Raw genomic sequence first — 8279 nt, 5'->3', positions numbered from 1 at the left:
GATGAGGACTGGGCACCTAGAATTGATACCTCTGGCATATTCTCTAAAGCTTAGAATAGATAAGACATTTGCCACAATAATAGCAAGACCCTCTTCACATTAATGAGGTCTAAACAGAGAGCAGAGAATCTAGTTTTATCATTGTTCTTTTGGAACAAGCTGGATTATTTGGGACTTAAACAACATATTGTGGGGTGAGGCGGTTAAGAACACAAATTCTGAAACATTTTTTCCCTGCGTTGAAATACCACTTCCAGCACTCACTGCTTATTTGACCTTAGGGAAGTCACTGGACTTCACTATTCCTTAGTTTCTTTATCTATAAAGTGGAAATAATAATAGTATTGACTTCACAGAGTTGATATGATGCTTATGTGAATCAATATGTATAAAATCTTTAAAATAGTGTAAGAACTATGAAAGTAATATAAGAGCCACATAAGTACACAGTAAGAACTTTGTCAGCTATTATTTAGTTTTTCATAAATATTCATATATAAATATTCAATGAACAAAGTGAGAGAAGTGTTATTCAGTAGCAAGTTTCTTGAAGAAAACAACCAAAGCACAAAACCCATATTTTCTTTTTATGAATCCTGCCTAAATTATCCACATCTGAGTAAGAAAGTGGGAATGACATACTAATGGAAAAACAGGCTAATAAGCCTACCCTAGTTTCACATTCAAGGGGTGGAATAATTTATGGGAAAGCTCTTAAGGCTTCTAAATGCTGCAATCAAATCACTGTATGGAGAAAGTTACAAAATCAAATTCCAAACAATGAAAACATCAGTTTCTTAATGGAACAGTTCCAACCATCTGGCATTCATATGTTGTTTGCAGGGGTGGTTATTGTACAGACATAATGACCCAATCCCACCTCTAGGCAAGAAGCTTCATGAAGGAAGTTTACCCTGGCCATTTGTAGCTGGGTAATATTACCACAAGAGCTTTTTTCAAGAGAACACAAAAAGAAGGAGCTTCAAATATATTTGTAGAGTGCAAGAGAGTGGGCAGATTTCAACATCCGAGAAATAATAAATTTTTTCTTCAAGGCAATTTTAAAAAAAGAAGTGCCCTCTTACATCAGCTGGATATAATTTTGATGATAATCAGTTATCTCTTCTAAACAGATTTAAATTAAATATTGGATAATTCTCTTATTACACCTTAAAAACTGATTTTGAATGAAATTCAGAACACAGGAAGTAATGATATTTCATTTTTTTGACTGAACTGCCAATTTTTGTTAGCATATTATCTTTTCCCTTTACTATGGGAATTGACCTATAATCAAAAGTTCATTCATTCACTTAAAATTAATATATCCAACAAATATTTATTAAACCTTTACTGAGTGCTATATACAGACTTAGGCATACCTATTTAACAGAGTGTAAAAATACAGGTTTTTAAGAAATGGGAACAGACGTGTTATAAAAAGGGCATTTTGATCTAAAATGTTAACAGCATGAGAGAGAAAAAAAGATAATTGGATACGATGAAAAAGAAGATGGAAGACAAGAGGAGATGTGCAAAAAAATTTAATTCAATGTAAATAAAATCTACGTTGGAGTCATTAAAAAGAAAAATTCTATGGAGAAGATAATCAATAATGTGGATTTCATACTGTGTAAGCTCTCCTAGGATGCAGGGGGAAAAGGTAAAGAGATAAAAATGACAAGAGAGTTATTGAATGGAGAACAGAGAACACCGAGCCAATATATGGCTAAGGCTCTTCCTAAAGGAGACAGAACAAACAAAACAAAGGCAACAACTATTTAGTATAAGAAAACTTTTCTGAACCTGTTTTATAAAGGTTTGTAAACCTATTTATAAACCTATTATATAAAGATGTATTTTTGTAAATATGAAGAGATTTCTAAGTTACGACGTATTTTTCTTTTTTTGAAGAGAACAGAAAATATTCAAAGATGTGCAAAGCCTGACGTATACACCATTCATAAAGCCTTGTTGAGAAATGTACATATTAGTCCAAGTGACTGAATTTTATACCCAGTCGAGAGCATTTAAAAGTTATTATTAAAAAAAGAATAAAATAAATTAATTAAGCACTGAGCACGAGAAACTAAAGAGAATTATAAAATAAACCCAAGAAAATCAGTAGGAAGGACTTGACTATAAATAAAACAATTGATGAGATACACAGCAGAAAATGAATTGCATTGATAAATAACATCCTAGATCTGTTTTTTGTAAAGAGTAAAAAAAGACCTTTAGTAAAGCAAATCATTAAAAAAATAAAATATTAATCTACAGTCATAGGATAAACAAAGGGGTAAATGTAACAATATTATAACAATTCTAGTTCAAACAATTTGAAAATCTCAATGAAATGACTATTATGTGATAATTATTTAAAAGTAAATAGTAAGATGACTTAAATAGGATGGTAACTGTGGAAGATACTTTTTACAGGTTGGGTTCTCTGGGAAGTAGATGCTGAGGCTGAGTTAAGAGAGCAAAGGGTTTATTTGATACATCTATCAAATGAAAAGGTGAAGAAGCAGGATAGGGCAGGGAAAGTCATCAGATCACCAGACAGACTCAATAAAGTTTTTGCTAGCCCCATGGGGATCTTGGGGGCAGAGATGGTCTATTAAAGAAGTTTCTCACTGGACAGAAATGGCGAGGCCCCACTACCACCCTCTTGCTCAGTCACTGGCCAGGATCCCCAACGAGGAGAGTGTAATCTTGGCTATCGCTTTGCTCATTCATTGGCTAAAAGGATGCCCTGAAAAGAATGTGGTCTTATCTTAAGCTACAAAGGCCCCTGAAAGTGCTAAAAGCCATAGACTCTCTGCTAACCACACTCTTTACAGCTGATCAGTGAGTTCTCTCTTGAAATGGATCTGAATGGCACATCTCCATGTCTTCCCTAGTCCACTCCTTGTGCCACGTAGATCCAGACTTATTGAGGTAGCAGCCCCTCCCAGGTATCTGGTGTCTTCCCTAGTCCACTCCTTGTGCCACGTAGATCCACTTCTCCAGACTTGTTGAGGTAGCAGCTCCTCCCAGGTATCTGGTAGGCCTCTGTTCCTGAGGAAAATCTAGGAAAAGAGAGATTAGTGGGATCAACTATATAGCCTTCATCACTGCAGTTAGTCTCAAGGCCACAACTGGTACTTACCTTTTTCTTTCATCCCCCACCCCCATTACACATTCCAAATTCCCCTCACTCTCAGCTAACACCCCCATCAGTCTTGGTAATTTATATCACGGTGTGACCCAAATTCATTCCTTAGGATTCTGTGTCATTGGTAACCATACTCTTCCTTAGCTGCTATATTTGGCCGTTCACAGTCACAATTGGACAAGGGAGTACCAAGAGGCACCCACTTGGGCCATGTGAGTTCCACACATATTCCTCCATGCTCCCATTTAATAACGGTAGTCCTATATCCTCCTATTCATTATCATGGTGAATTATCTCTAAAAGGATGGTAACTATACTTATTGTGTGCTGGTCTCTAGACATAAGGACTCCAAACTGCCCAGGTAGCAATTACAGCTTGTAGTTTAATGGGACTTTTCCTGTAAGACCTTTGACCCTGGTAAGAGTGCAGAACCTCTACATTGCAGATCCCAGAGTTGTGGAGAGAAGCAGAAAGTCTCACAATGGGTCTTTGAGAGTGATGATAAGTAAGGTCATTTCTGCTTCCATGCTCTAACTTTATGGACCCATGTATTTTTCCTATTGGTAACAAAGCACCACATAAATATTTCTCTGATCCAATACATATACTGCATCCTGAAAGATAGTTCACCCTTGCAGGGTACTCTCTCCAAGTTGGTGCTTCTTTTGTGTCTTTAGCAGGACACTTCATCCTTCTGCAGGAAGCTTCTGGATGGGGCAGTATGTGATAAGACTGCGTGATTTATTCTCGCACCTTCTTCACTGTAAATTAAATGCCTTGGTTGGATGTTGTATGGAATTCCATGCCTGTGGATTAGACGTTCCATAGTGATGCTGGTTCGGGCCCTGAAGGCATGAAAGGTAATACCATCCATATCCAGAACAAGTGTCTATTCCTGTGGAGGCACAAGCCCTTCGAGGATGGAAGACACCCAACTTAGTCAACTTGCCACCAAGTTGCCAAGTGGTCTCCTCAAGAAATAGTCCATACTAAAGGCTCAGAGTTGGTCCATGCTTATGTCCATACTTTTGGCTTTGAATTGTTCTCTGTTGCTTGGAGTTTGGACATTCAGAAAGAACATTTGGAGGATCAGCTTTGGTAAGTGGGTGTCTATACTATTGGGTCCACGCGCAGGCTCCCTCTCTGCAGTGGTGGCCACTTCACTCATGTGTCCATTGTGCTGCTTACAGAGGCTGCCTCAGCATTTTTTTTTCCTGCTTGAGGTGAGCAAGAATCCTCTCTCTTCCCTCTCCATTACCAGTGGGAAGAATTATGGAAGGGGAAGGATCCTGTTCATTCAAGTTCATCTTGGAATAGATTATGATACTCAAGGTAATTTACACTTGCAAAAACCTATATCTCATAGGTCAGATCTATGCTAAGTCTAAATTTCTACAAGTCAGTGCAGATCTCTCTCTGGAAAGAAGTCCACTTCTTGTTATTGCTGTTCATCTTTCAGAAACTTAAAGTTCCAGACGTGGGTTTTAAGGATAACTTTTCACAGATATTTTTCCAGATATTTTCTTGGTAATTGGAGATAAGTTAACCTTATCAGCAAATTCTGTCAAGGCTCAATTCTTCTGATCATACTGCATCTTCTTAGGGGTTCTAAAGTGTCCTGTGTTTATGTTTCAAACTCCTTATGGTCCATCTGTACTCTGCAAATTAGCAGTGACTTCTGCGAGGTCACTTCTTGTCTACATAATAATCCTCCCAAGGTTGTGGCTATAATATACCAAATTCATTCCTATTTAGGATTTGTAACTTTTCCGTGGTGCAGACAAGAGGCGGCCAAATGTTCTTAGCAATCATGGATGAGAACTCCACACTTATTGGGTGTTATGAGCAAGATTGTGTCTCCCCAAAATTTGTATGTCAAAGTACTAATCCCCAGTACTAATCCCCAGGCCCTATTCCCAGTGACTGTATTTGGAGATAGGCCCTTTAAAGAGGTAATTAAGGTAAAATGAGTATTGTTTTTCCTTCCGGTGTATACATACTACTCTATGCCTGTAAATCCCTTTCTCTTAAGAGCTTAAGCTTCCTGTAAAGATTTTTGACTCTTCTGTTTTCTATTTTGCCACATAATTTCCTAAGCAATGAGCACAGAACATATGACGATTCAACAATGATAGAGAAGAGAAAGTGGAATAAAAATCTTAAAATATAGTCCTGTCATATAATTATTATATTCTACTAAGGACAGAAGAAACTATAAACTTTTGATGATAGAAATATGTTTTATGGTTATATAGAATTGGGATACTAGCTGTGGAAAATCACAGGCTTTATACATAGGAATAAAGTATTGACTTGTTTATTATAAAGTTAATTTTTCTTAGGACATGTTTATAGTGTGTCTTGGTTTTACATAAGAGTACATTTTCGGCTCTTAAATATTGTAGTGTTCATCTGTGTTTAATCACAATAGTAGCCCCTAAAGGATGTACGTGATGGCTGAACATTATTCCATAAGAGTTTGTTTTAGAAATATTATTGTATGGATCCAACTAATTTCACTCACACTTAAAATATATGATTTAGTTGTAAATTACAAACAATAAATTGTACCCATCTTAACTGTTCCCTTCAAAGAGTGTGAACAATTACATACACACACGTTATCACCACACAATCCAAGATATAAGACATTCTCCTCACCCCAGGACATTTTCTTGGGTGCCTTTATAGTTGGTTCTCACTCCCTAGGCAATCATTCTTCCTCAAACATCAAAGATTAATTTTGCCTATTCTGGAACGCCATAGAAATGAAAGCATATAGTATGCACTGTTTCGTGTCTGTCTTCTTTTTTCAGCATGTTTTCGTGATTCATCCATACTGCGTATATCAGGAGTTTGTTCCTGATATTGCTGACTAGTCTTCCACTTATGTCCATTTTTTAAAACTTTCAGAATTTACTGTTCCTCTGCTTCTGGCAGAGTATATGTTGGCAGAGAAATGGGCGGGGCGGGGGGGGACGGCGAGGAGCATTCAGTTAAGTGTGATCAGTGCTTAATCAGGCAGAGTTTGTGCAAAGGGATTAACAGCTCTAGCTTGCTCATTTTTAGCGAGTGCCCACTCCCAAGGGAAGTACATCAGACTTACTCTTTTTCTCAAATCAATCCATAAGCTAGGTTATGGGGTGTCATTGAACCCTCGAGATTACAGTCAAAATATGTATGTGTATATATATATATACACACATATATTCATATATATTCATATACATACACACATATACATATATATTCATTTAAACCATATATATATATAGTTTAACTGATAGACTCCCAAAATTTAGTGACTCAAAGAACAAGAAATTTCCTTTTCACATAGAAATCCAGAGTGGATGTTCACATCAGTGGGGAGTCTCTACTTCACATGGACACTTGGGAGTCAGGATTAATGGCTGCCTGTCATCTTCAATCCATGGCTTGCAAGGCTGGTATGTATGTATACATTTTCATCACAGTCATCCAGAAGGGGTGAAAAGCATGAGGAAACACATGTGAGGGGATTTTATAGGTAGTCCTAGAATCGGCAGAAGTCACTTATGCTCACATTCTACTGGAGAGAACTCAGTTTTGTGGCCTCAACTAACTGCAAGAGAGGCTGGGAAAGCTAGTTAGCTTGTGCCTGGGAAGGCGAGAATGGATATTGTAGTTAGAAACCTCTAATACAACTTATATGCTCCACTTTTATTGCTAGAGCTGTTTCATAGCTTTAATTAGGTTCTGAAAGGGGTCTACATACAAAAATATTTCAGAGCCTTCTGTTAAGGGACCGATAGTAGTGCTGCTTCTACCTTGCTTTAGAAGGTATAACAGGCTATCAAGTCAAAACAACAGAAATGACATAAAATACACATGACTTAGGAAAACCTTCTGCCCCATTTTTGCCTGGAGTGGCACAATGCTGTTGATATTCCTTGGAATGGTCATTGCAGGTCTTGTGGCAGACATCATGTAACTGCTAGAACTCACAAGAATCCAGCATATTAGAATCAGCTATATTTTTTTGAAAGGAGCAGACTTTTATGGTTTGTGCTTTTTATACCTTGTATAAGAAATTTTTCTCTGCCCTGAAACGATGAACGTATTTGAAAATCTGGAAGTTTTACTTTGCACATTTAGGTCTTTACATCGTTAAGAACTGATTTTTGTTTACAGTGTGAGGTAGGGATCCCATGTTGTTTTTTAAAATATAATATATACTATATTAATATAATAAATATAATATATGTATAGAGAGAGCACTAATTGTTTCAGTCTTATTTACTAAGAGAACATTTTTGATGCCCTAATTTACATTGACTCATCTGTCATTTATATATGGTTCTATTTCTGAACCTGCCATTCTCTTTCATTATGTTATTTACTAATTATGGCACCAATACCACATTATTTCAATTGGTAAAGCTTTAGGATATTTTGGTATCCGGAGGGGAAATTTTCCCTTCTTATGCTTCAACAGACTTGTCTTTGTTATTGCTGGTCTCTTCCATTTCCACATGAATTTTAGAATTACTTTGTCAAGGTTTATGAAAACCCCTAATACAATTTGGAGTAGACTGCATTGTGTTTATGGAGACTTCTCATCCATGGACATGTTGTATCTATCTATTTAGGACTTTTTATGTATTTCGAGAAAGTTTTATAGTTTTCTTCTTATAGATACTATACCTTACTATTAGTTTTTATCTAAGTTATAGTAAAGATTTGTTTTACTAGTGAGGCCTTTAAAAACTTGATATCTCTGATAGGCTGTGGCTTCCTTACATATCTATCTTTTATTCAACAATGTCGTTAAACTCTCTTATTTGCTCTAATACTTTCATAGATTTGCGTGAATTTGGTAGCAGACAACCGAATCACCTATAAATCATATTTTTTCTTGTTTTCTAACTGTATTCTTCTAATTTCCTTGTGTGTGTGTGTGTGTGTATGAAAGAGAGAGAGAGAGAGAGAAGAGAGAGAGAGAGAGAGAGAGAGAGAGAGATCTTGGCAAAGGGCTTCAGTACAATGTTGAGTAGAAATGAAAAAGCTATCTTTGTTTTGTTCCTAACTCTTAAAGAAAAATGTTTAATGAATTAACATTAGAATATGCTTCCAGAATTAAGT

The sequence above is a fragment of the Pteropus alecto genome, unplaced genomic scaffold (genome assembly GCF_000325575.1).
Source record: "Pteropus alecto unplaced genomic scaffold, ASM32557v1 scaffold111, whole genome shotgun sequence".
NCBI lineage: Eukaryota > Metazoa > Chordata > Mammalia > Chiroptera > Pteropodidae > Pteropus > Pteropus alecto.
This window is presented reverse-complemented; position numbering follows the sequence as displayed.